This window comes from Hippocampus guttulatus, chromosome 13 (genome assembly GCF_054856545.1).
Source record: "Hippocampus guttulatus isolate MCC_2025c chromosome 13, RoL_Hgut_1.0, whole genome shotgun sequence".
Classification (NCBI taxonomy): domain Eukaryota; kingdom Metazoa; phylum Chordata; class Actinopteri; order Syngnathiformes; family Syngnathidae; genus Hippocampus; species Hippocampus guttulatus.
Genome location: NC_141273.1, coordinates 3,218,950 through 3,246,325, shown reverse-complemented (window position 1 = coordinate 3,246,325; position 27,376 = coordinate 3,218,950). Strand labels below are relative to the sequence as shown.

The 27,376-nt window shown below is 41.6% G+C and overlaps 1 protein-coding gene across 2 annotated transcripts in view; it reads right to left on the bottom strand.

The window, feature by feature from the left end:
* The window catches only part of LOC147195963 (leucine-rich repeat and fibronectin type-III domain-containing protein 2), a 125,413-nt gene that overhangs the window by 33,721 nt on the left and 64,316 nt on the right, over positions 1-27,376 (bottom strand). For both annotated transcript variants that reach the window (XM_086128087.1, XM_086128088.1), the window contains one exon: positions 21,164-21,281. The gene's annotated coding sequence lies outside the window, so the exon portion shown is untranslated. The remainder of the gene's footprint in view (positions 1-21,163; positions 21,282-27,376) is intronic.

Sequence of the window (27,376 nt, the reverse complement as noted above, 5' to 3'; positions counted from 1 at the left end):
CTATGTTTAGCTTTTGACAGGCTGCTGAAAGTGGAGAGGCAGAAAGAGCCCCAACTCCACATTTTTGTTCCTCTGTCACGCGCTCCACTTTTGGCCCATTTATGTTGACATTCAGACGTGCCCGCTCTTCACAGATGCACCAGCATTCAGTCGTGACCGCTGGCAACTGTTCAGTTTAAGAAAACATGTTTTTTTTTCAAAGTCGTTGCCATCATCACTAGCTTCCCTGAGCAAACACCAGTAAGATTATAACGTGTTAAGTGTAACAAATTTTCACCAATTATAGCAGGGCACGGAATGTATCCCCTACAAGAAACGGGGTTCACTGCACTGTGTGAAAAGGTAAATATGAAGAAACAGAAACGCTTGAGTAAACGCTTGTAATCATTCATTCATAAAACTGGAATAAATGTGCCCCCCCCCCCCACACACACACACAATAAAAAGCAACTTATATCTGTCGCAGTGAGGCCATAACATCCTTTGTCAACATTAAGCGGGTTGGGTGGAATTTATAGCTGTTATGAGCTGATATCCTTTTTAAATACAATTGAAAGGCTTCTTTTTTGCATAAACCAGACAGGCTGAAAAAAAGTAATACAGTGTTTCGCTGACAAGCCTGCTCAGAGTGAAATTATTTCACTAATGAAACTGTTATTTTCATATACATTATACTGTAGCCAGTATATTGTGGGGCCCTATTTTGGCAGACTGGCAAATTGGTTTCTATTTATTTTTTATTATTATTTTTTAAAAATAATAAAGCAAATGTGGACGACCCTGGATTGACTGAAATGTTTTCAGAATAAAAGAGTCAAAGTTATAGATCACAATCGGTAGTTCAGAAGTAACATGCCGACCAACAGCGTGCTCCGTCTGTTCGAGTGAACACGTAATTTACCGCATTGGCCCGAATATAAGACTGTGTTTTTTGCATTGAAATAAGACTGAAAAAGTGGGGGTCGTCTTATATCCGGGGTCTAGACATTATACCCATTCACGACGCTAGATGGCGCCAGATATCCTTGAAGCGAATGCTGAACTTGACTCCCCAGGCCACAGTGAACCTCTGTCATGAAGAATAACAAACAAAAATAGCGGTAGCACGAAGAAGAAAAATAAAAAATAGCGGTAAGAAAGAAAAGAGAAGAAAATAATAGGAGAGATAACAGAAAATGGAGAAACGTAGCGACAATCTGGAGAAAAGTGGGTCGAAGATCGGCCAGGTTAACCGGCAGCTGAGGAGAAGTTATAATGTAATTTACAATTCAAAAATCAGAAGCCATTCATTTACGAATGTGATTGCACTTTAGTATACATATTTAAATGTTCAGATATTAAGATTTGAATGAGGAAAAATAACATGCTTTTTCTCTCAAATATATTGTTATAATCATTTGTTTCAGATGTACTGTAATTATTTTCTGGATAAAAATTAATTTGTTCAAAAAGTCTTTTTTCAAACTTGAGTCTTGAAAAAGAGGGGGTCATCTTATAATCAGGGCCGTCTTATATTCGGGCCAATACGGTACTTTTTCACATCTTATTGGCCAAATCACGCAAAAAGAATGACTATGAAATAAAAATAGCACCCCTAGTCTATCTGTGATCAATGACTGCTCACAAAGGCACAGAGGACTGCCCTTATGGGTACTCATTTATAATTCATACTCTTGAGTTAGACAACAGCAACCACGTGGCGGCTTTTAGACCCTGTTGATATATGCGCTCCTCTATATGTTGAAAAAAAAAGGCTGACACATTGTAGTCAAAGGGAGATACGCAGGCAGAGCGGGGATACATATTGAGAAAAGAACATGAAGGAGAAACTTGTCAGCTTCCTTTAAATCAAACATGAACAAAACCCAAGTGACCAACCTACTATGTGTCATTCATACTTTACATTCGAACTTGTCAGTCAAAGCACAAAACAAAAATATATGACACCTATTCAGAATTCAATTGAAGGCTCACATCAAAAATACAAATTGGAAAAGAACTGACTTTGAATATTTTCGTTAGTTGTGTTTACATGACCTGGAACCGATGTGAAGATGGTTGCTTGTTTGCTGCCACAATGAGTCAGGACCAGGACGAGCGTTCAAACGATCCATGAGCTATATGATCGTAATTGGCGCCATGCATTATGCGTAAAACAGGAGATATGCTTTTGCGGAAGTCAAAACCAATTTAAGAACGTACAGTTCTGACTTGACAAAACAACCATTCATTCACTTATTTGTTTGATTTTGAAAATGGAAATAAATGATACTCGGTTAGTGAAGCTTCCCTTGCGTTGCATTCTAATCATGCAAAAACAATTGATATGCAATTGATTCAGTCCAAGTATCAAGATTAACTTTTGTTCCACGCAACCGGCAGTGTGATTTGTTTTCAAAGGCTGGCTTAATTCTATTGTGATCTGTTTAAGCAATTAAGGTTTGAAAGGACCCCACATTTATAAAAAAGAGGAAGACATGGACTGTCACTATGAATCTGGAGTCATCAACATGGTGCCCGCGGGCACCAGGGAGCCATCAAGGACGACATGAGTAGCCCGTGGGCCTATTCCAAAAATAGCTCACCACTGATGAGACACTGTGACTCTCCAGAAATATTGTTGAAGTGATCATTTCAAAATGTGAACACTGGCAATTATTTATAATAAAGTGTGGCCGATTGATATTTAGCCCAAGTGGAGGAGTTAGAGTATCTTGGGGTCTTGTTCACGAGTGAGGGCAGGAGGGAGCGGAGCAGCATCTGCTGTGATGTGGACTTTGTCTGTTGTCTTGGTCTGTCATGGGGAAGAAGGATCTGAGCCAAAAGGCGAAGCTCTCAATTTACTGGTTGATCTAGGTTCCAACCCTCACCTACGGTCACGAGCTATGGGTCATAACTGAAAGAACAAGATCCCGGATACCAGCGGCCGAAAATTAGTTTTCTCTGCTGGGTGTCTGGGCTCTCTCTTAGAGATATGGTGAGAAACCCGGTCATCCGGGAGTGGGTCAGAGTCCAGCTACTTCTCCTCCACGTCGACAGGAGCCAGATGAGGTGGCTCAGGCATCTGATTAGGATGCCTCCTGGACGTGTCCCAGGTGAGGTGTTCCAGGGACGACCCAGCACACGCTGGAGAGACTGTCTCCCAGCTGGCCTAGGAACGCCTCGCGATCCCCTGGGAGAAGCTGGAAGAAGTAGCTGGGGAGAGGGAAGTCTGGGCTTCCCTGCTAAACCTGTTGCCCCCCGTGACCTGACCCCAGATTAGCGGTAGAAAATGGATGGATGGATAATTATTGTGAGATATCACTAATATGGTCAGTGTCTTCTCAGAAATGAATATCATGAATGATTAATTATAACACATGAAGGTAGTTTGAGCAAATCTATTTCAAAAGTGCATACGATCAAACCAGAAGCCCTCTGCGTTAATCAGTAGTCAAGAGGGATCTCTGTGTTTCAAAAAGGTGACCCCTGCTCGAAATGTTATGTGAGCAGTAAACGGTGACATCAGTAGTGGAATGGTTATTGAATGGTGTGTGTTCTGTGCGTGTCGAGGTTACAGAGTAAGGTCATGGCCAGATGTTTGAGGGCCAATAGAGAACACACAAGTTAAATGGTGTCTTTCAAAGATCTTTTTTTTTTCTTTTAAGCAATCAAGAGTCTATTACATATCAATGATTTTTCTCAGATTCGTAAACGGTCAGGGACATTTTATTCATACACTGCTTTAAATTGCAAAAGTACCCCCCCCCCCCCCCCCCAAAAAAAGAAAATAGGCATCATCAACAGTGTGGGCAGAATGATGGCAGCACGAACAAGAAACAAGTGAGATTAAAACCTCACAGACAGTCGGAATGAGCGTGCTGTCAAACTCGCGGCAGTGTCGGCTCCTGAAATTCAGGTATTGATCCTCATCAGCTGCTCATTACTTAATTTGACAAGACGAGATTTTCAAAAGAACATTGCGAAAGCACTGCAATTAAAAAAAAATCCAATATTTCAACTCTCAGTCCAGCAAAAGTCAAACATTTGCATTCGTGTTGTGAATATTTCAAACCCAATCCGTACAAATAAAAAAACACAATATAATATATCATTTTGATTCTTCGAAGTAGGCACATTTTGCCCAAATAATAACGTCGCACATCTTGGTATTTTCTCAGTCAGTTTTATGATATCGAGGGCGCTTGATGACCTGGAATGACTTTCAGTTAACGGCTGTGCAATATCAAGCGCTAATAGCTTTTGAATTTCTTGAAATCTAAATGTGTTTAAGACCATTTGAATTCAAAGATGTTCCCAAGCTTACATATATTTGCACAACTATGTACACATATTATGCATGCATGGCATGTTCCACCAACAAATGGATGATGTGGCCGTCACCAAAAAAACATTCCAGTGGCTGGAAAAGGCTCGAATGAACGACAGCATGGAGGCACTCATCATCACCCCAGGTGCAGGCTGTGCAAAGAAGCCCCAGAGACAGTGCAGCATATCACAGCAGGGTGTAAGATACTGGTGGGCAAGGCATACATGGAGCGGCAGAACCATGTAGCAGGAATTGTGTACTGGAACATTTGCAGCAAAATATGGACTCGAAGTCCAAGAATCAAAATGACAGCTTCAAAGGTAGTTGAGAACAGCCATGCCAAGATCCCGTGGGACTTCCAGATTCCAGCCTGACATAGCGGTAGCGGATAAACATCAGAAGACAGCAGTTGTGACAGATGTAGCAATCCCAAATGATACATCCAACATCCAAAGGCACAAAAATGGCGAGATATATCCCAAGGACTCTAGGACAAACGTGAGGTAATGTGGAGGGCAAAGGCAACAGTGGTGCCAGTCATGATCGCGAGGTAGAAACCCCTGAAATTGGGTGGATGGTTCCAGCAGATACCAGGGACAACATCCAATTTCTCCATGCAGAAGAGCGCAATACTGGGAACAGCCAAAATCCTGCGCAGAACCCTCAACCTCCCAGGTCTTTGGTGTGTGTGTGTGTGTGTGTGTGTGTGTGTATATATATATATATATGATTTTAAAAATGTGATTATATTACAGGATTACAATCTCAATGCAGAAAGAGAGGCTGTCGGCACGTTTGTTCCTTTGCTCGCAACAAGTGGATAAATGCCTCTAGCTCAATGGGCCCCCCTGACTACTTCTGCGTGGTCGTGACTTAGATGGCTGTAGTCAGGAGGAGGCGGGGGCCCTGGCTCTGTTGTGTCCACCACACACACACACACACACACACACACACACAGTTTGTTTGAAAGCAACATGAAGGGAAAGGAGGAAGTGGTGACTGCTTTTCACTGGGGCAAAGGCATTGAAGGACTGATTTATCTTAAACAACATCTAAAAAGAAACGTGCGAGCTGTTAGAGTCCCACTGTGTCCTGCTATGATGCAGCCAGCTGCTAGCAGCAAATTTAAATTTTACCCTGCGTCACAAAATCACCAATGGGTTTGCTCTTTCAACCCGTGTCAACAAATACAATGTTAAACTCGCCACAGGGATAATAAACATGGGATTTTGCGGTGGCATCACAAATTGTCCAAAACTGGTCCAGTAAGGCCAAAATAAAAGACGGTTGTTCTAAACAGCGTACCGGTTTCAGGATAGTTTTATTGGACAGTGGCCCTGAAGGTAATGCGACCCATAATTTGGGTGATAATCCTCATTTCACTGGGATACGTATAAATGAAGAATGTTTTTGACGGTCAAATCAGTGCTGTTTGATCGAGTTTACAAATGTCTCTCTGAAGCAACATTCAGAGGGATTGGTGCAATACGCAGAATTTGATGTGAGGCCTTTCTACAGCTTAATTATCCACTGTCGTCTTTTTAAACAGTGCATTCATTATCCATGATCAATTATTCTGTAATCATATTAGATCATCACAGCTTCTTTGCTCTGCAACGCACACATGGTTTCAGAAAGGTAAGGAGGGGTACGGTAGGAGAAATAAATTTGCTTTTTCTTCACTATTTCCACATCAACTGTGATCACCTCACACTTTTTTGTTTGTTGCTTTTAGCACACCTCAACAACACTCAACTTTATTTATAGAGCACTTTTCCATCCCTGGACACAAAGTACTCTTCAGGGAGTAAAAATCAGAACAACAAAAACAAAGGCGGTTAAAACAATAAATTCATGACATAAAAACAGTAAACACCATAAAACACAAAATCAATAGCAAGTCTCAATCTGGGTCAAAAGCAATCGAAAATAATGCTTTATGATGAGCCCACATTTGTGGAACATAGCAGACGCAAACAATGCGAATGCATTTTTCAAGCATTATGCAAACCAGTTACATATTTACACTTTTATTTCTATTAAAAATTCTTTCATACAGTTTTCTACATAGTTGTTGCTTTAAGTCCAAATATACTGTAGATTGTTAAACTACACACTTATATGACACAGATTTAAAGAATGAAATTCATTTTCTCAGTGGGTATAATTTTCAGCCGTGGTCAATTTATGCTCTTCTTGGGACATATTTCTTGTGCGCTGTGCATCATCGAATTATTAGCTTTGAGCGTATGACCTTGCTGTGATTTAAAGTCCCTGTAAAGTGAAAATAAAAAGGTCATAAATGTGACACAGAGCAGAAAAGATGGTCGGTAATAAGCCTGCCAAATTTGAATGGATAACAAATAAAAAAATAAAAAAATAAATAAAATCCCCAAGAATAAAAAGCGAGGCTCCCCGTCCAACTTTCAGCTGTCAGTCATGCATGTTCATTCGTCAAGCATACACCTCAGCATCCCAACACGTTTGAGCCGTCACGTGAGCGTTGGAAATGTTGGATTATTTTTTCTTAATTTCAAGCAAGCTAGTAACCTGAGTAAAACTGTGACACATTCATAATGTAGTCAATTTATGACAAATGAAGCTATACCATAAATGTTGTGGGGAAATGTGGACTGAGTTACAGTCATTATTATTAGCGTCCGCAGCTCTTTCAGTTAAAAAGTGATTACAATTTTTATATGTGTCATAAAGAAAAAAAAAGTGTAAGGCTGCTCAAGCTTGCTTTTTTTTTTTTTTTTTTTTTTTTGCTTCTGAGAAGAAAAAACAAACAAACAACAATGTGAATCAGAGCCATGAGTCTACTACGACATGCATGTTACATACAGTATTTTGGCTTGCTTGCGAGCAACAATTTTGTGATGCTAGAACATAAAAACAATGCTTTGTTTCTGTTGAAAAAATTGTGCTTACTGATTTCATGGATTTTTGGACAAAATGTAGAGCACTAGTGCTTTGCTGTGATTGATTGATTGTAATATGTAATTTTTGGGATTATGTGTTGAAGGATCCTTCAGATTGAATGTGTGTATTTACTTTTGCCATACTACATTGGGTACTGTAATCAGTTATTTTAATTATTATTTATGTTGGTGGGTAAGAACAAAAACACGCGTTTACATTAAAATTCAGATGGAGAGAACTGGACTAATTATGAAGTTGCATTTCTATACCCTCATGCTCACATGCGCTTTTTCTCAGTGTGATAATGTATTTGGGAATTATTAATCCTGGTCTCACATGTTGAGGTTTTGGTGGATTTGAGCGGATTTTCTGATTTCAAATGAGGACGTGGCACTCTTGGGAATGACTAGAGTACTGTTTGATTTCAAACATTGGAAAATAACCAAAAGTGTTAATTAGGATTCCTTGGTCCAAGCTGATGTGTAACAAAGGTCATCTTGTTCGAACCGGCCCTGCGCTCTAATCCACGTGACCAAGGTCCCCGAACCAGCCGAACATGGCAAAAAGCCCACGCTCCTCGCCCACAGCAACTGATCCTGTGGCTCTCATGTCTTGTTTTGCATAAAATACAAAGATTTGTTTTCATGGAGGATCAAAGATATCAATCAGGAAATATTCAAGAAGTTGAAGAACGTTGTCAAATAATGTTGTTTCCACAGTTCATCTAATATGTACTTTTCTGTTGCTGTGGTAGACAATAATAAAATGCTGTCCCGGGTAAAAATACAGTTTGTAAGACGAGGTAAAAGCTGTTGAAGGGTCCGTGCTCTGTACTGCTCCTGGTGTTTCTCAGCCTTTGTCTGATCATCGCAATGTTTCCTTGTTAGTATTTTTGTATGAAAGATCGCTGCTGTTTTAAAGTGGCTACTGAGGAAGAGAGCTGCTGGATGCTCTATCAGCAATTTCCTGTCTGCTCACTCCTGGCAAACACTTCACATTTACATATTTCATCCACCCACTTTCTGATCTGCTGGAGCCTGTCCCAGCTGTCTTCGGGCAGTAGGCGGGGCAACTGGTTGCCAGTTAATTGCAGGGCACGCATAGACGAACAATCATCCACGCGCACACTCACCCTTACCGCGAGGGACAATTGAGAGTGTTCCATGAGCCTGCCACGCATGTTTTTGGAATGTGGGAGGAAACCGGAGTACCCGGAGAAAACCCACGCAGGCACGGGGAGGACATGCAAATTCCACACAGGAAGGCCCGAACTGGAATTGAACCCAGTACCTCTGCACTTTAAGGTCGACGCGCTAACCACTGGATCACCGGGCCGCCCCCCTTTCTTTCTCCAGTTTAAAATGAGCAGAGAGAGAAACAACACGTGACCAATTTGCTGTGGTATTTATATTCTGTCATACAGTCACTCAAGATCTCCTTCTCAATCATTCAATTAAGGCACTGTATCAAACTTGTATTGCATTGGGCCAGTTCACATTGCCACAGTAGAGCTTGGAAAGCACATGAAAAATCTCACGCCACAGATCATTTACAGTTCTATTTGACCTAATTGACATCTTGAATGGTTGCATCATTGCTGGCAACACAGCAATTTATTGCCCATTTTAATCCGGTCTTGCTATTTAACGCAGTACATATTTGTAAAAAAAAAATGATGTGACCTAAGCATCACACCTTTAACATTTAGAATTCATTATCGGCTTCACAAACAAAAGGTTGTGAAAATCAATTTAAAGCATCTTGGAGAAGGTTTAGGGGGTTATATGGTTCTTTGGAAAACTAAACGCAACAGGGCCTTGACTCTCAAGCTTCGCAATCTCCACAATTACTAAACATGCACTGTGAGCCTGTTTTGTTTGCTTTTTCTTTTTATTATTATAATTTTTTTTAAATCTTTCTTTTTTTTCTGGCCAGTCAGCTCTGCAAGTTGTTTGGCTTTCTAACCACACACTCCCCGAGTGGCTTTGTGTGTTTGCTTTGCAAATGAGTGTGAATGTATTGAGTCATCGTGAATGCACTTGCATTCATGACTCGAGATGAGAATTTTTGTCTTCACAGTGACACAGTCATGTATGAGCACCGGAAAAGGACGCCGAAAGGTTACACATGGACGAACCCAATTCTTTTAAACAAAACTAAAAACAGAATACAATGATTTGCAAATCATGTTTAAGCTATATTTAATTAAATGCACTATAAAGACAACATATGAAATATTGAAACTGATAAACTATTATTTTTAGCAAGTGATCATTAACTTAGGATTTTATGGCTACAACACGTTCCCAAAAATCTGAGACAGGTGGAATGCTCATCAAACACCTGATTGCAACATCTGACTGGTGAACAAGCTAACGGATGGATGAAAAGCAAAGATGAGGAAATTTTTGGTTTATTAAGGACAATTGCAAGGAATTGAGGGATTTCATCATCTATGGTCCATAATATATTCAAAAGGTTCGGAGATTCTGGAGAAATCACCGTATGAAGGCTGAATACAAACATTGAATGCCCATGACCTTCGATCCCTCGGGCAGCACTGCATCAAAAACCGACATCAATGTGTTACGACATCACCACAAGGGCTCAGGAAAACTTGTGAAAACCCACGTCAGTAAATACAGTTCCACGCTACATCTGTAAGTGAAACTTTTAGACTCTACCATGCGATGTGGATATGTGTTTTGTGGTCTGATGAGTCCACATTTCAAATTGTTTTTGGAAATTGTTGACGTCTTGTCCTCCGGGGCAAAGAAGAAAAAACAAATCCGAACTATGATGGATTCAACATTTAAAGCCGGTTTCTGTGACGGTATGGGGCTGTCCTCGTGCCAATGGCATGGGTAACTGACACATCTGTGAAGGCAAAATTAACAGTAATGGGCATTCCTTTCCTGGGACGGAACAGTCCGTCTGTCCGTCCCGGATGGATACCCATTTTGGACGGAAGATGTACACCAAGCAAGAATGCGGAAAAAAAAAATACAAATCCGCCTACAAAATTTCAACAATTTGTGTCCTCAGTTCCCAAACGTTTATTGAATGCTGTTAAAAGAAAAAGTGATGTAACGTGACCCTGTCCCATCTTTTTCACATTGTATTGCAGCCATAAAATTCCAAGTAAATTATAATTTGCCATAAACAATAAATTGATCAGTTTTAACGTGAAATTACTGTGTTTGTCGTGCATTCGATGAAATATGGGTTTGAACATGTTTTGAAAATTATTGTGTTATGTTTTTGTTCATTTATTTTTTTTTATGTTTAGCACAGGCGGCCTGGTGGGCCAGTGGTCAGCGCGTAGACCTCACAGTGCAGAGGTACTGGGTGCAATTCTAGCTCCGGCCTCCCTGTGTGGTGTTTGCATGTTCTCTCCGGGCCTGCGTGGCTTTTCTCCAGGTACTCCGGTTTCCTCCCGCATTCCAAAAACATGCATGGCAGGCTGATTGAACACTCGAAATTGTCCCTAGGTGTGAGTGTGAGCGCAAATGCTTGTTTGTCTATGTGTGCCCTGCGATTGGCTGGCTACTACTACTGCTCGAAAACGGCTGGGATAGACTCAAAGCACACCCCGCGACCCTTGTGAGGATAAAGCGGATCAGAAAATGGATGGATGGATGCATGTTTAACACAAAGTCCTAACTTCATTGGAATTGGGTTTGTATACACGGTGCTTTTTTTTTCCTGAAGGGAATAACAACTCTCATTTTGATACGCAACCATGTAAATGTGACCTTGAAGTGAACGGATTTGATCATAAATGACGATGACAAAACCATGATTCATAACAATGTCATGACGTTTTTTTTTTTGTTTTTTTTTACGTTCTCAAGGAATAACATTATCGCATCTCCTTCTGCTGCTTGTCGACTCGCTTTCTCTTTCACGCATTCTCACACGCTCATACCTGACTCAGGGGGATCATAACGCACCTAATTCTCCGTTCAGACTTGCCGCAGTCTTGACGCCCACCCGCCCTCCTTCATCCCCGGTGATCTTGCAGAGAATGTCAGTGTGATGAGCCAGTGTGCAGCGCTTTGATTTGTGGGCCATAACTTGCTCATCTGGTGGTTTTCTGTCGACAGTAGCGCCCTTCAAAAGAACAATCTAAGCCTCAATTTTAACGGGTCCTTGCCTGTTCTTAGGCTGTCAATCCCGGTGTTCCCAGGATGCACTGCATGATTACCTCAGAGACACTAACACTACATCGACCTACCCTGACTGGAATATTATAGCAAGGATGATCTAATGACGAAACGTGATGCTGTTGACCTGAGACATTTTGAGTGTTTGATCTCAAGGACAAGTGGCTACTGCATCCAAACGGTCATCATTAAATCACTTTTATGAGCTGTTTTTCATCGAGTTGTTTCACATTACTTCTACACAATGTTTTTGAACTGATTGAGGTTAAAATGACTAAAATAAGTAAAAAAAAAAAAGCTCACTGAATAAAACAACACAACAAACCCGCAGGAAATATTTTTAATGCCTGACCAAATATTTCGGATCTCTGTCAAACAACAGTAAACAATCGTTTTCAATCTTTATTATTGTCCTTCAAGCTTCAGTGAAGACACCTCAATAGCATTATAGTGTCCCTGCAGAAAATAAAGCTTTCTATAAAGCTGCTGAAGGAAACTGGGACCGATACAATGTCGGATTTTTTTCAGTTTTGTGACGTCATGTGTTCAGGACTCCATCTACGAGTCTTGATGAAATCACAAAGGATAAACATCAGCTTCTGTGAGGAAGCGAATATCTGAATGCACTACGTGAGTCGCAATAGGTGTTGAGGCAAAGTTTTCCCTTGCCTGGATGCAGGCCCGTAAATGGGACTTGCTGGCAAGCATTTGGTGGCTGGGCCTGCCCCCATGAGGCCGAGCACAGCCGCCTTACCATGGGCTCACCACCTGTGTGAGGCACCAAGGTCAGGAATGAGATCCTGCACTACATGGAGGAGTTCAAGTATCTTGCGGCCTTGTTCATGGTCACGTCCTGTGCGTCATGACGAAAACAATAAGATCACAGATGCAAGTGGCCAAAATGAATTTCCTCCACAGAGTCTCTCCCTTAGAAATACAATGAGAAGCTTGGTTATCCAGAAAGGGCTCAGAGTAGAACCACTCCTCCCTCCTCCACAATGAAAGGAGCCAGATCAGTTGCCTCTGCCATCTGATCAGGATGGCTCCAAGGTGACGTTTTCCGGGAACTTCTCATCGAGAGAAGAATGACACAGGAGATGCTGAAGAGACTATGCTTCCCGGTTGGCTTGGGAACACCTGAAGATACGCCCGGAAGAGTTGGAGGAAGAGGCTGGGGAGAGGGAACTCTGTGCTTTTTGCTGAAGCCAATTACCCCACAACCGACCCCCGATAAGCGGAAGAAGATGGATGGATGGATGGATGGATGAATGGCACGCAGGTAGCCGAACTGCACTGATACTAATGCACACTATGTAACACAAACACTAATTTTGCGTAATTGTTAGTCAACCTCCCCCCCAAAAAATATCATCCATGACCAACTCACTGACCCTTACATTAAATTAACCCATGATTTATATCACCACCAGGAGAACAGTTGTCAGTCAGAAATCCGCCACTCCTTTGGTCCAAATTTTAGCTATCTTGAGATGGTCCACTTCATTAATTTGTCATGATATCAGAAAATAAGGTGCATGACTCCCTTGCACCTTATTTTGCCTGGTGTGACTTATAAAATACTTAAACACGTGTGATGTTGGTGAGAGAAGTAATGAATGTGAGATAATTAATAAATAAAGTATTATTATCATGAATTGACTTTTGAAAAGTACTGTATTTGGGGTGATTTGTCTTATTAATTTACTGTTTTGACTGTTTATGATTGTATGGATTTTTACGCTACGTACAGCGCTTTGCTTGCAGCAATGGCTGTTTTAAAGTGCTAGATAAATAAGTTGAGTTGAGTTCATACCCGCATCACCATTCACCATTTATGAACTGTCCGTTGTCATTTTACTACCGAAGAAAGTAGAATATTGTATTAGCAGAATGACTTGGTGCTCAGTGACCCTGTCCTGAAACATTATTCTTCTTGACTGTCTATCCCAGGGGTGTCCAATTCATTTTGGTCGCAGGCCGCATTCTAGTTACTGGTTCCCTTGGAGGGCCGGTATGACTGTGAAACCATATCAGGAAGTCCATAATGAATAATGGTTTATTCAACTGTAGTTTAAGTTACTGTAATGAGGATTTTGGTAACAAGAAAACTTACAATAGCTCTCTTATATATTACATACAATTTGAAACGTTGGTACAAATTTTAGCCAGCATCATAAAAGACAACAATTTGATTTGCTTTCGCAGGCCACATAAAATGATGTGGCAGGCCAGATCTGGCCCCGGGGCCTTGAGTTTGATACCTGTGGTCTACACCAACCAGCCACAATATACAGTGTAACTTGTAAATTGTCACGATACTAACACTATCATCTCGAACAAGAGCTGATCGAGGTGCAAATATTCGAGGTTATAATTCATTCATTTTCTGATCCGCTTATCCTCACAAGGGTTGCGGGGGGTGCTGGAGCCTATCCCAATTGTCTTCAGGCAGTAGGCGGGGGACACCCTGAATCGGTTGCCAGCCAATCGCAGGGCACACAGAAATGAACAACCATTCGCGACCACACTCTCACTTTGGGACAATTTTGAGTGTTCCATTAGCCTGCCCACATGCCTGCCTGAATGTGGGAGGAAACCGGAGTACCCGGAGAAAACCCACGCAGGCCCGGGGAGAACATGCAAACTCCACACAGGGAGGCCGGAGCTGGAATCGAACCCGGTACCTCTGCACTGTGAGGTCAATGCGCTAACCACTGGCCCACCGGGCTGCCCGAGGTTATAATCAGCCGTATTAATTGACGCTGCCAGCGAGGTGCTGACTTTGCATCTTAACGACCGATGCTACCTACATACAGTATGGCATGTCTTAATTGGTTACGTGAGAGAAATATTGGGTTCAGTTCACAGTATAATAAAGTGCAGTTCTACACAGACACAAACTCAAGAATGTATATTGCGAACAAAATACCTCTGTTATAGCATCAGTCAAAATTGAACGTTATTACACTATATTTATAAAGGCAGCCGAGTGAATGCAGCTCTTGCATCATTCTATTGTGCAGGTGGTCACAATCTTTTGTTTACAGAAGGGTTATGACGCAAAGTCACAATGAATAGACTGTACTGGACAGTTGTTAAAAAAATGCCCTCACACTCAAACCCACACAAACACTTCCATGCCTCTCTCACTTTTCAAGCTGGAGTTCTTAGTGACGAGGATCTTTCTGCAACCGTGTCGCACACTGTAACTGCTGTGCAGAGGTGTAATAGCATTTTCTACCAGGCTGTTGCTATTGCCCATGAGAGAAGTCTTTATCGAATTCACACTTGGTGATTATGCTGCGCATGAGGCTTCACCACTGCACCCGTGGTCAGTTGTGCAGCCGGTGGCTGGTTCAGAGAGCATTAACAGATAGGAAAGACATATATTCAGTAGTTGTCGGCATGCCGGGAACAGTGTCGATAAGATAACACATATCATTATTACAAGGAAGCTGAGGGATGACTGGTTTCTGGTGACTGAGTTTTCATACAAATGGCCACAGTTTTCTGTTTTTATTTGTGTGTGTGCGTGTGTGTGTTTTATCACTTTCTCTACATTACATTTCTTTTTATTTATTTGAAAAATTTTGAAATTTAAACTCCACAAACAACCTGCGTTCGGCATATGCGTATTGTTCACCCTTTAGTAAGAGAAGAAAAAACAAACAAACAAACAAGCGAGGACACCCGCTGTTAATGAGCAAGCAAGTGTGTCGACTTCAACTGGTGCTGCTCCAACAAATGTTCAACAGTGCAAAAAATATATATACCTTTTTGATGGTGCGATGTGTTTGTATTTTGTGCTAAATTATTTTTTGTAACACTCTGATTATGTAAAATTCAATTTTAGGGGTGGGGGAAATTTCCTATTCTTAGATGCATCGCGATTTAGATATGGACGAATTTGAAGCGATCCACAAACGTCCACATTTCAATTATTTAAATATGCCAATTAAAGTAACACAGAAGCTTCTAAATAATAGGGAAAAAAGAAGCGCGCTACCCGTCATGAGCCGCAGTATATGTAATCTGTATCGCACTAATGAGACGGCTGGCTGCTGTTGCTGCGGGTACTAGTGATGCAACTGACCAGAGAACAATCGAGGAGCCAATTTGAAAGCTGCCAGCCTGATTGGAAAATGCCAAGTGAATTACGAACCATCGCGGCATTTATCGCCAAGGTTTGAGTCATTATTTTGTTGTGGAAAATGAGGGATTTCGAGCAATGCTGCATAATGCATACGTTGGAGCCCAGGTACACAATATCATCCTGACGCTATCTCACGCCACACTATTATCCAAGCGATCAAAACTTCTTATATAACAACTTGCAAATGTGCGCCAAACTCACCCACTTACCACTTCTGAATTGACCTGTGGCCTGTTTTTAGGAGTTCTTATAGCAGTAGCCTGTTGAAAGCACTTTCAGATTTTTTTTCCGATTTTGTCTGAGGGATTCTGTGCAGGCGGCCCGGTGGACCAGTGGTTAGCGCATCGACCTCACAGTGCAGAGGTCGTGAGTTCGATCCTGGCTCCAGCCTTCCTGTGTGGAGTTTGCATGTTCTCCCCGGGCCTGCGTGGGTTTTCTCCGGGTACTCCGGTTTCCTCCCCCATTCCAAAAACATGCATGGCATGTGAATGGAACACTCTAAATCGTCCCTCGTGTGAGTCTGAGCGCGGATGGTTGTTCGTCTATGTGTGCCCTGCGATTGGCTGGCAACTGGTTCAGGGTGTCCCAAAGACAGCTGGGATAGGCTCCAGCACCGCCCGCGACGATTGTGAGGATAAAGAGGATTGGAAAATGGATGGACGGATGGGTTCTGTGGCAAGCATTGGGTCTAAAGTCAAGTTCATGTCTATTTATTTATTTATTGATGTTGAACTGCTTGTACTGAAGTACATATTTGTAACTAACTGCAGTGATTTGTGCTCTCAACTTTTGTGTTGAACACCCAAAACAGATATTTTTTGGGACAAAATGGGAACATTTCTTTTGGTATAGCACTTTTTGGGTGCACGGTGGGGAGGGGGGGGGGTCTATGGGGATCAATATACTGATTACCGTATTGCATACTTTTTGTAAATTTGCAGTTTCCACGCATCCCCATTAGTTTAATAAAATGCATTGGAAATGAATTCAATGCTTGTTTCTTATCACAAACATAGTTTTTAAAAACTGCAGGTGACAAATGCTTACTTGGTCAGACAAATAGAAATGTGTGCTGTGAAAAAGTGCATCATTATTAATAGATCAATGGAGCGCGCACGCGCACGCACACACGTCTCACATCTGTGCGTTACATATACTGTATATGTGGGAGAAGTGCATGCACTGTGTGACATCCTTCTGCATTCGAGAACAAAACAGAAGCGCGTGTATGACAATATTGAGCTGGCTATCGAGCCGTTAAATTCAACTGTTCAGAAGTCAATGAAGCCCAGCTCAACAGTTTGCCAACATATTTGTCTTTTGTTACTTCATCGGTTGCTCACACCATCATGGCAGATGTACCCTTTTATGTTGAAATTTACTGAGAAATCCTCATTTCACTGATTGACATTGTAGATTACGTACATCTGCAATTACAAAGTTAAACATAAACGGATTTCAAATCTAAACTAGGAAAGAGATCAGGTAAAAGGAGAACAAAATAAGACTGAATAAAAAAAATGCCTCAAATTCAGTTTGGTGAAAGGCATCGGGGCATCATCAATGAAATCTAGCCGAAGCAATTGGATGATTGCACTATTGCTACCTCCACTTTCTTTTTCTTTTTCTCAGCTCTTGCTGATAATGTGTGGGATTTTCGGTGACCTTGAGAATCTGCCAAGAAGCAATAAAGCTGTTGTAAAGAGTTTGTTTATTTTTCACTTATTTTATTACCCATGAAACACACCATGAGGGAACAACAGACCACTGTCAAGGTTAGCCACAGTTAAAATACATCACGTAACATTACACATCATCTTTGTCACTATTTTTTTTTGGGGGGGGGGTTGTTTTTTTTTTTTTGGGGATATTTTATGGCCTATGCCATCTGTTATATCTATGATCGGAACAGTTTGAAAAGGAATGTTTTGCTTTCAAGGAGAGCATGCTCCTTGGGAGCAAGCCTTGTGTATGTGCCACCAGGGGGGCTGTCTAGTGGCTGTCCTGAGTAATGTAAATCTCAAGTTCATTTCCCATGTTACTTTGGCCCAGAAAAGCTTTTATGCACTTCAAAGTGCTGCGGAGTAAAATGTGTGTCGAAAAAGAAAAGAAAAATTGTATTTCGATCTTATTTGAAGATGTCATTAGGCTATGGGGTTCCGAGAAGGTTGGAGACGGCTCTACGTCAGGGGTCGGGAACCTATGGCTCGCGAGCCAGGTGTGGCTCTTTTGATGATTGCATCTGGCTTGCAGATAAACCAAAATATTTTCACTTGTTTAATCCACCCATCGATTTTTCACTGCTCATGTCCTGTTCAGGGCCGCGGTTGGCTGCAGGAGCAATTGCTGGGAAAACTATTTTTGACTCCGTCTGCTCAGTCATTAGCTCAAAGCTAACCCTTCGACTAAGCAGATGGTGAAAAGAAAAAAAAAAGATGACGAGTATGGAACACTTCAGGACGAATGGACCGAAGAATTCACCTTTTTGTGGAGAGAACAGGTTCTTTGGTGTGTTTAATTTGCAATGACAGCATTGCATCGCTGAAACGGTCGAATGTATCGTGGAACTTTGACACGTGCCATGCTACGTTCGCATCAAAATACCCTGCGGGCGACACCAGAAAGAAAGCGTTCAAGCTACTGAGTAAGGTGCAGGCTAGATCTTTAGCAATAGTGAGGAACAGAAAACCATTCACATTCATGGTGAGTATCATAACCAAATTATTTAAAAGAATAAATTCAGAGGCTTATTAAACTGACATTTTGTTGAATTCACTTTTAAAATACAGTATATTACATGGCTCTCATTGAAATACATTTCCAAATATTTTGCTTTCATGGCTCTTAGTCAAAAAGGTTCCCTACCACTGCTCTACGTCCTCATGGACTTCATATTACTGACAGAGATACAGACTTTTAGTACACAAACATGTCTTTTAATTCTCTGCTCTGTGGTGTATGTTGATTTGTTTTCTGAATCCAATAATGTCAATGATTTCATTGTCAAAGTTGCTGAATTTGAATATATTGTGTTCATAGATGGACCAGGGCGGCCCGGTAGTCCAGTGGTTAGCACGTCGGCTTCACAGTGCAGAGGTACCGGGTTCGATTCCAGCTCCGGCCTCCCTGTGTGGAGTTTGCATGTTCTCCCCGGGCCTGCGTGGGTTTTCTCCGGGTGCTCCGGTTTCCTCCCACATTCCAAAAACATGCATGGCAGGTTGATTGGACGCTCTAAATTGTCCCTAGGTGTGAGTGTGGGCGTGGATGGCTGTTCGTCTCTGTGTGCCCTGCGATTGGATGGCAACTGATTCAGGGTGTCCCCCGCCTACTGCCCGAAGACGGCTGGGATAGGCTCCAGCACCCCCCGCGACCCTAGTGAGGATCAAGCGGTTCGGAAAATGGATGGATGGATAGATGGACCACACCGCACATTGTGCAATCACTCTGTCATCAGCTAGTAAAACCTTGTAATTGACAAGTTAATGTTTATATGTCCAGTATATTTGTAGACACTTTTAATAGGCACTCTATAATAATTATTATTAAGAGCTGAGGCAGTGTCGGACAGTAGCGACATAAGCAAGGTTGAAGAGACGCCGTTTTTAACACAGTACAGCTTCAGTTGTGAAGCTACTTTTGCGATGACTGCGCAAGAGTGTTGACAGGATTAATATTTTCCCATTTACTGGAGGAGTATGGATTATGGAAAGCGGGGAACTGGATACTGTGGCAGAGGAAGGAGCAGAAATGCACAGTTGACCTCCATTTTCCCCGAAAGGTAGAGACCAGAACGTTCCATGAATCCGTTTGTAATTGACGACCATTGAAATGAATTGGGGGGGGGGGGGGGAACATTTCAAACCACCCCAAAAAAATAAAAAAATAAATAAATAAATCTTCAAGAAACAAAACAAAATACTGCTAAACAGTCACTATATATTGGTGGAGTTTGCACATCCCCCCCCCCCCCCCCCCCCCCTTGCCAATGTGGTGTTTCTCCGGGTACTCCGGTTTCCTCCCACATTGCAAAAAGATGCATGGTAGGTGTATTGAACATTCAAAATTGTCCCTCGGTGTGGCAACCACTTCAGGGTGTACCCCACCTACTGACAGCTGGGGAGAAATCTGGGAGAAAAAAATCTTCCCAGAAGTGTAAAAAATTGTTTTTATGCTAATGCCTTGTCCATTCGATCAAACGGCTTGATTTCCCAATAATTTTATCTGTATAAGGTGACTCTCAAATCAATTCAATAAATATTATTTTAATGGAAAAAGCCATATCAAAGTCGAGTTGAGTCTGACAGAGGTTAACACATTCATTAAACCTCCAATTTAGAGGAGCATATTTTGTTTGTTGCTCGTCTTGTCTGACTTTCTGGTAAGCTATCAAAGTCTTTATTCGATCACTCCCAGGGGGAACACCTGCAGGCGCTCAACACCTACCTGACACTTTTGAACGAAATCAACCCAATTTCCCTGGCAGATTGCATTTTATCTTTTCATGAACTGTCCCACTCATTGTAATCCGTCCCCCCCCCCCGAGGTATGGCACCTACTTGCCACCGCCTACTCGCTTATCTGTTTTCCTTCTTCCTCCTGAAAGTAAATTTGAAACAAGCAAGGATCATTTCAATGTCAAGGCAGCTTTGTCCCCGGAATAAAAGGAGACAATAAGCCCTGCAGTGACAGCAGTAAATGGTGCCAATTTTCCCCACAGAAAGGGTGATGAATAGAATGAGTTGAGGAAGAGTGGGCAGATGGTTTAAGAACCTAATCCAACTTTGTATATCAGAATGTGTTGGGTTTTTGACCCGCTCACTGATTTGTATCATTTAATCGTGCTCGACAAAAGTACAATGGCATGTAAGAGGATTAGATTAAGTATGTCAAATTTTAGAGAGGTTGAACTTGTTTTGTTTGATGGGGATAAAACACGCACATATTCCACACACTCAAATGTATTGGCCCAAAGAATATTTCTCAACTCATTGCAAAGACACATGCCTCAAAGACATGTTTTGCAATATTAGTAACACTCAATAATATCATAGGGTACACGGTGAGCTAATAAAATGACTTTGATGATATTTAAAAAGACGCTGAAGCTGTTATTAAATACCACGTGAAAAAAGCTAATTACAAAAATAATAATAGTAATAAAAGAATACAGAAATCATTAAAGATTTGGGTGTGTTAGACAACATCAGACACTTTGTGGAATAAAAATGGAAAATTGCCATATCAGAGAACTAAATGTGTTCTTTTCCCCGTTTCGAATTCATGCTGCAATTTGACACCACGGTTAATTATACCAACACGAGCTGACAGAAGTCTAATGAGTCAACAAAGGCTAAAAATTGGACAAACGCAACACCATGACAGCTTGAGAAATATTGAAACCGGATAATATTCATTAGTCTGTCAAAATATCATGCACCCATTTGGCCATGACTGATAAATGGCAACCTGCAAAACCACTTACAGGTTCGACAATATAAAGGGTGCTGCTGTTGCGTCAAATTGAAACACTTCTGAGTGAGATGGAGTGCATGCATTTTGACACATAGTGAAATAGCGAGAGAGCACCTAAGAATGTGATTTCACGGTACTCACGGTGATCGTAACTTGTTTGCTCTACTCAAGTATCCAGACACATATTGGTCATGAGAAAGCAGGAGGCAGATTCCGTTTCTTGTTTCGATCCGAGTCAAAGTTGTCTCTTCTGGGTCACCTAGAAAACGGAAATCAGAGTTTCAAATTAGCTTTCTGGTGGCATATTATCTAGCCACAAAGCAATTTTGAGGAAACAAACAAAAAAAAAGAAATCAGAAAATATTACTGGCTTTTTGAAATGTGCTCTTTTGTAGAATGACGCCATGGGGTTTTTCCTGGTTGTGCTTTGTTTTGACCATTTTGTTTGTTTTATTTACGTCACAAAATGATACGACAGGAGGGGAGGATATTGAGTTTTTTTTTTTTAACAAGGCCAAAGCTGCTCCCTCATTAAATTTCGGGACAAGCAAGAGCGCGTGGCCTCACAGAACACAATGCTGTTCCACACCATGAGCCGGGATAAAAGCACACAGCCACTGAGGCACTGCAAGGATCTATTATGTTGATTTTGGTCAAACATTATTCCAACAGAGCCGACCAAGATAAATAAATCAAGGCATTTTTTTTGGAATATCTCACCACAAGGAGCGCTTGCTTTCTGAATAATGCTGCTTTTTGCTAAGTATACAGCTTTAGTTTAAGTCTGCCTCTGCCAGACGTCTGTCTCTGCCAAAGCCGACCGTTGGGGTAAAACATTGAAATGCACAAAATACCGCTGAAAGAAATGAAGCCACAGTTTCATTCTGCTGGACAACAGAGTCCAAATTAAACTGTGTCACTGTGAAGGCTCATAAATGCTGCTCTGGCACGAACAAGGAAAAAGTAGACTGTTTGCTCCATGAAAATGACTTTTCTTTGCGTTCCCTCACGATGTGCAACATGCATTTTTAAAGAAACGGAAGTAGATAAGAATACTTACCTCTTAAGTGTCAAATTTTGCCAGTTTATTGACAGCTAGAGCTGCACATGCGCCATCATATGCATCATGTGAAGTCACGTCCTGTGTTGAGTCAAATCCCAAATCACCTTATTCATACAGTTAGCCCATAGTAAAGTCAAGATAATTACACACCTTCGTAGCACAACTTCAAGAATCATCAACTAGATTCATATCTGAGTGTCAATTAAAGCTTATCCATACTTCAAAAGAGTTGTTTTCTTTTTATTCTTTAATAACAGCATGATTATAATTTCTGTGGCTTTGCGTAATATCTCAATGACTGGAGTGATTTCTTTTTTACAAACTATTGGATTTGTAAAATATGATATTTATTTGAAAGGGTCTTCAGCACGTTTCATAATTGCCCTGCAAATGCTTTCAATGGGAGTAAAATTTATTATTTATTTTTCAAATTCACATTTATACATATGCAAATGTAACATTGGTACCTATAAGTGAATTAATTCTAATAGTAAATGTACATATAAATCCATGATCTGTTTTGAACTCAAATGTATCCCATTTTAAAAACATGAGTAATTTGTTCACTCCGCATTTCAAAGCATATTTACAAGCGGCTGAAGAATCAATACCTGAATGTCAACAATCCTGAACTTTGTAGTTTGATTTTGAAGGGGAAGTTTGCAGTTTTTAAACTGCTAGCAACATTTGAGCGTAACCTCATTTCTATCACGAATGTTCGCATGCATGAAACATGCATGAAACATGCATGCGAACAAGCTGTTCTTATCCACGGCTGCTACATGCTAGCATGACTTATTTACGACGGAGTGCTGTGTTGTTAGCCTTGTATTGTCTCAGGAGCTGTTCAATTCTTTCTGATTAACTTTTGTTGCTAGGCAGAGGTAAATAATATCGTGAAGGAAACCAAGGCTGCTCGGTTTCTCCAATAGCACCGCCAGGCTGTGCATGTATGTGCCCACATATGCCCAAAAACAATGAAGCTACGTCGTTTGTCTTCATTAGTGATGGGCACATCATTGTACTTATAAACAATGTAGATGATGAATGTTGACTTTTCCGATTACAAAATTACGAGTTAAATATGTCAGGTAAAACTTGACATATATAAAAAAAAAAATCCTCGTCTCACAACCCCTCGGGTGGTGTCCGTCCCTCATTCAGCTCGGGTCCTCTACCAGAGGCCAGGAAGCTTGAGGGTTCTGCGCAGTATCCTTGCTGTTCCCAGCACTGCACATTTCTGGACTGGGATGTCGGATGTTGTTCCCGGGATCTGTTGCAACCACTCATCTAGTTTGGGGGTCACTGCCCCGAGTGCTCCGACCACCACAGGCACGACTGTCACCTTTACCTTCCAGGCTCTCTCCAGCTCCTCTCTGAGCCCTTGGTATTTCTCGAGTTTCTCGTGTTCCTTCTTTCTGATGTTTCCATCACTTGGGACCGCTACATCCACTACAAGGGCTTTCCTCTGCCGTTTACCTATGATCACGATATCTGGTTGGTTCGCCATTACCATCTTGTCAGTCTGGATCTGGAAGTCCCACAGGATCTGTCATTCTCCACCACCTTCGGAGGTGTTTCCCATTTTGACCTAGGGGTTTCTCTTTGCACAACCTACACCTTGGTTCTTGTCTGGTGTGGTATATCTGGGCCTCAATGGCTCTGGTGCTCAGGGCCTGCTCCTTGTTGGACCCTCAACCCTCAAGCTTCCTGGCCTCCGGTAGAGGACCCGAGCTGAATGAGGGACGGACACCACCCGAGGGGGGGTGAGACGAGGAATTTATATATATATATATTATACACTGCACATCATATACTGCACTTTGGGTAGATATTTTGCATATTTACAGACTCAATGTAGAGCACACTGAAAATGATTTTTGCTTGGTATTACACAGTACAAGCTTTCCTTGCCTCGCGAAGGGTAATTCAGCCACTATCAAGTGGCTCAATAAAATGTATGGCTGTTGCATATACAAATCATCCCCATTTGTATCATCATTGGCTCATCACACTCCCATATACAGTAGTATCCGAAAAATCTCGGTAAGAGAATCAGTCTGCATTGCGGGTGTTTCTAAGCCAAAGAGATTTCCTCATTCTTTTGGTTGTGGTGGCGAGCCTTTGCCAAGGATACGTCAGTATCTATCCTGGAAACACAAGATGCTTAATGGAATTCCAGAGGCTACAAACTTCATTTCTCTTGGTACTTAAGCGAGTTCCCAAAAGGCCTGATGGCGGGCTTCGCAAACTGTTTGAGTGCAAAGAGGCATGAAGCTGTAAAAGTTGAACCAGGATTCAGACAGTAACAATTTCACACTGTGTAATAATTGAGACGTAGCTGCTGGCGTACAAGTCACACACTGCAGGTCATCAATAGCTGTCACTCCAGATTATGGTCCGTGTGATGGAGTGAAACATGGCACATAGTAATAGATTCTCTCTCTCTCCCTCCCTCTCTCTCTTTCTCTAAATCTGTGTGTATACAGAGGTGGGTATTCTGTCAATACTGACGGAAGGTCTGTCAGTCCGTCACCGATAGACGCCCGTTTTGCTGACGATTGATGAAGGACGGGAAACTTAAAAAACAAAACAAAAAGGACGGACTATCGACTAACAGAGGTGGTTTTTTGTCGTCAGTGTAATGGTCACTAACCGTGTCAAGTACCGACAGACCTCTCAGTCCGTCACTGATGGATGCCCTTTTGGTTGACGGCTGATGGAAACATGTCCCGCCTGTCTCATGTCTTTTGTTTATGGCGCTGAATACAAGCAGGGTTGCTTCCACTGACTATATGGAAACTCTTTGTGGTTCCCACACAGCATGTGGAGCTCCGGCCCACCCCTAAAAAATATTGTTTTATTGATCGACAATGTAGATTATGAATGTTGAGTTTTGCCATTACAAAATTAAGAGTTCAATATGTCAGGTAAAATAAAAAACAAAACCAAAAAACTGCCTTTATTTTACATTTTATTTTATAAAGTATTAATGCTAAGTTAGGTCCTGAATGGTCTTTTTTCAAGTAGCTGATTTATGTTAAGTGAAATCTACAAAATACTCTTTTTTTAAACTCAAATTATTACATTGTCAAAAGGGTTCTTTATTTATGATAAAAACATTTTTTTTTTTCTGAAATGTAAGTCACTGATGGTGACTTGTATGTGGGCAGCGTGGGATAGGATCCCACTCAGTGATGGTGTGGATTTGGGCGTGAATGGTTGTTTGTCTCTATATGTGTCTGGCAACCAGTTGAGGGTGTACTATGCCTTCTGACCGAAGTCAGCTGGGGTAGGTTCCAGCAACTCCCCACAACCCTCTTCAGGATGAGCGATGTTGAAATGGAATCTTACATGTGAGTTAAAAATGCACTTCCAATAAAGTAGCGAAACCTGGTGTCATTTTTATCGAAAGCAGGGTTGTCAGTCTTCACTGAATGTAACTATTTAACTAACTTGTAATCTAACTTAGTTTTAAAAAGATCAATGAGCAAAGTCACTAAGTTACTTTTAAAACAAGTAATCGGTAGAGTGCTACACTTTTAGGGAAAGTGTGGCAACGCCGTGAGTGATAAATTAACAGACACATGCGTGTGCACGTACACTCACAAACACAAAAAAGGATCTTCCCGAAAACAAAGGGCTGGTGTTGCATGTGCCTCTGAAAATATTGAGCTTGATAGCACATTTTTTCTGACCAGTGGGGACACTTGACTCCCACAGCTCAAATTAACAACCCAAACAGACACCAAGACCCGCATTCAAAATCATATTTTCGAGTCATGCAAATAGTCGTGTTTTCAATCAATTTTGTACTGCTCTCTGCGGATTCAACTCACCAACTCCTGTGAAAACGGATTCATTTAGCATAAAAGGAACTGACGGCCCTGACCTGAACCCCATCCAATTGAACCGCAGTGACGACACCCATTCACCAACATTGGTGATATCCGTCATGCTCAACAAGTCCCATTGAAGAATTCCAAAATCTTCAAAAAAAGCCTCCCGCATTTGAAGTTGCACTTGCTCCAAATGAGAGGCCATTCGTAAATCACTTAATTTTTCCTTTTTTTTTTTAGGACAGGACCTTTGTCGATATAGCTTAACAGCGGAATGCCCCTCATTAGTCTGAGGTGCACTTCTAAAAGATAACATTTATTATGCAGCAAGGGCTGACTTTGTCTTGCCTTTCACTAGTATCTGCGCTGGGCACAGGACATGCATATTCTAATTCTCTCATTATTATGCCTACTAGGGTAGCTACTTAAATCATCAGATCATCAAAGAACTGGTGTAAGGTTCCTCTCAATCAGATCCAATCTCTCTCTGCAAACAGACTCATCACGATACGATGACGGGCTGCTGTATATAGCTTGAATTTATCCATCAAAAGGGATTTGCACACGGCACTGGCTGCGAACGAGTTGCTCGCCAAGGTTGGTGGTCGGACGACATGCTATTCCAATTCCTCAAGCCCTGCTGTTTGCTTTGTTTGGATCTGTAGTGAGTGCTGGGTATGGTTTGAGCATGTCTCTTTGAACATCCATGAGTGAATGCAAAGCTGCGCGTTCAGAAATAGCAGACATTTAAGATGATCAACTAATTTCATTCAACAAACTCATCTGTTGGCAAACGTGTTCTGCCTGCTCTGAAAGCAAAACAAACAAACAAACAAACAAAATAAAGCCATCAAACAAACAAACAAACAAATAATTAGCGAGATGCTCTAAATATCATTGTGGAGAATTAACGTCGACTTGTTGACAATTCTTTCCAAGCCCTACGCCGGACTGCAATTAATTACCGTACCGGTGCCATTGTTTGACAGGAGGTGCCAAAACGTTGTATGGCATAAAGGGGTTATTTTGGGACCCTTCACGACTCTAGGAAATGGAAAGGCAAATTGTGTATGGTACTTGATGGTCCCTTGACCTACGAGAGCCCCGACTGAGAAATGATTAAAGATTTTATAGATATACTGTATATATATTTTTAACGCCAAAAATTGCAATCAGTGACTTGAGCTTTCGGTTCTCCACAGCTTCATTCATCCATCCATCCATTTTCCGATGCGCTTTATCCTCACAAGGGTTGCGGGGCGTGCTGGAGCCTAATCCCAGCTGTCTTCGGGCAGGAGACGGGGGACACCCTGAAATGGTTGCCAGCCAATCACAAATAGACGAACAACCATCCACGCTCACGCTCACACCTAAGGATAATTTAGAAGTCTTCAATCAGCCTGCCATGCATGTTTTTGGAATGTGGGATGAAACCGAAGTACCCGGAGAAAA